Source organism: Zingiber officinale, chromosome 1A, assembly GCF_018446385.1.
Source record: "Zingiber officinale cultivar Zhangliang chromosome 1A, Zo_v1.1, whole genome shotgun sequence".
Taxonomy (NCBI): Eukaryota; Viridiplantae; Streptophyta; class Magnoliopsida; order Zingiberales; family Zingiberaceae; genus Zingiber; species Zingiber officinale.
This window is the reverse complement of record NC_055987.1, coordinates 21,533,988-21,536,410: the sequence shown is the minus strand read 5'-3', so window position 1 is coordinate 21,536,410 and position 2,423 is coordinate 21,533,988. Positions and strand designations below refer to the sequence as shown.

At 37.8% G+C, this 2,423-nt stretch overlaps 1 non-coding gene across 1 annotated transcript; it reads left to right on the top strand.

Annotated features, from left to right (window-relative positions):
* The first annotated feature begins 1,407 nt into the window (after positions 1 to 1,407).
* LOC122039257 lies at positions 1,408 to 1,513 on the top strand. Its single transcript, XR_006128119.1, has one exon. It is a non-coding gene; the product is annotated as a small nucleolar RNA R71 (small nucleolar RNA).
* The last annotated feature ends 910 nt before the right edge of the window (positions 1,514 to 2,423 follow it).

Here is a 2,423-nt window from a genome sequence, read left to right as displayed (position 1 = left end):
ACCAAGTAAAAAATCCTTGGTGTTTGCGTTTGTATGGTTTACTTTTTTGCTACATTTACTCGTTAAATTTTTTGAAACTAAAGTGAAAACCACGAGCGCTATTCACCCCCCCCCCTCTAACGTTTTTGATCCAACAATTGGTATTAGAGCGGGGTCACTTCGAATTGGTGCAACTACCATTCAAGCAATATTTTTGTGGTAGTTTTTAATTTTTCGGAATAAATCGAAATCGATATAATTGCCGTATTCTGATTCATTTTTTTCGTAATCAAAATTTTTGCTCGAAGTTGGTGCAACACCACTCGAGTTCGCGTGTTTATTTTTCTTAATCCCACACTACTAATCCAAGACTAAGTCTTGGAACAAGTTTTTTGTTTTTCCTTGTGTGCAAGATCTCCTTTTCTATAATGACCCATCAAGAATGCTACAACACAGCCCGCCCTCCGCTCTTCACCGGTGAGGGCTTTAGCTACTGGAAGGGCCTAATGGAGTCATACCTCCAAACTCAGTTCGAAATATGGATGATCATCAAGACTAGGATCACTCTTTCACTCGATGGTTCGAGAAAACCTGTACCTTGTGAAAACTGGGGCGCAAGCATAATCAAGAAAGTCGAGGTCAACGCCAAAGCCACCTGCACCCTCCAATCCGGCCTTATAAAGGAGGAGCTAAATCAAGTCGACTCATTCTCAAGCGCGAAAGAGATGTGGGAAAAACTGATCGAACTACACGAGGGCACGTCTGACACAAAAGTAATTAAGCGTGATCTACTCTTTAATAAATTATATAATATTAAAATGCAGGAAGGAGAGACAGCAAGCCGGCTTCACATGCGAATTCAAGACCTGTTGAATGGACTCCACGCGATCAGACAAAAAGTGAAAAATCGCGACATTATAAGGTATGCACTTAATGCATTTCCGAGGAACACCTTGTAGGCATCCATGGTTGATTGTTACGCTCCGCAAGTGTACGGAAATGTCGCAAGTAATATAAAAGATTATCGTATCCACAGGGACTGGAATAAGCACTAGAAATGTCTCAATGCGAATTAGCTAAACAACTATCCAATTGTTTCAAATGCAAAGTGAAGATAAACAAATCTAATATTAAAGATCAACAAACAAGAGTTTAGTGTTTTGGGTTATGATAAAGGGAGATTCTAGGAGTTTCGGTTTCTTTGTAAGATTTTTTGAATGTAAATGGTTCACCAATTCTTATCCCTCAATTGCCAAACACTTATAGAAAGTTGCCGGTTCTCTCTTGCAATAGATAACCGGCTAAGGACTGATAAATGTATCTAAATATTATCAGTTAGACGTGAACCTATGTTGTCCTTACACAGAAGCGCACCTATTACTATGCCTTCCTCGAATATCAAAAGTGTACAAGACTAACCATCTTTCCAACCCATGATGTGGGCATTGTCTGAGCATACTATTATATCTATCCCATGCTTCAAAAAGAGATTCTGAGTCAGTCTGCTTGAAGCTTGCAATTAAATTCCTCATATGAGCTGTTTTGCTTGGTGGATAGAATTTATCAAGAAACTGTTGCTCACACTGCTCCCAAGTGGTGATGCTATTAGGGGCCAAAGAATTCAGCCATTGCTTTGCCCTATCTCTTAGAGAAAACCCAAATAATAATAATCTAACTGCATCTGAAGGAACTCCATTCATTTTCATGGTACCACATATTTCATAAAAGACCTCTAAGTGTTGATTGGGGTCTTCATGAGGTCCTCCACCAAATTGGTTCTGCTGCACTATAGATATAATTGCGGATTTGATCTCAAAGTTATTAGCTTCCACTGAAGGTCTTGAAATACTAGATCGAAAACCTCTTGCATAAGGTGCTGCATAATCCTTGAGTGGTCTATTCGCCATGTTCAAATGTTCCTGTTGCCTTTGCAGAATTCTTCTTTTATGGAAAGTTCCATCAATCTACAAAAGGAAAGAATTCCCTGCAAAGTTAGATCTTCGCATACACAAGAACAAGATAGCAGATAGCAATTCGACACAAAAAAAGAAAAATAGAAGAATCAAAAATGCAGAATTGAGTTTGTACAAAAAGAATTAACAAGAAGTGAAAGTTATACAAGAAAGTAAAAAAAAAACAGAAATCTAATGATTAGTTACAACTATGCAATATGAAAGGAAAACAAATGTTATGTTTAGTCTAACTCAATTGATAATTCCTAATGTTATAGCGCAGTCCCCGGCAACGACGCCAAAAACTTGTTACGCTCCGCAAGTAATATAAAAGATTATCGTATCCACAGAGACTGGAATAAGCACTAGAAATGTTTCAATGCGAATTAGCTAAACAACTATCCAATTGTTTCAAATGCAAAGTGAAGGTAAACAAATCTAATATTAAAGATCAACAAACAAGAGTTTAGTGTTTTGGGTTATGATAAAGGG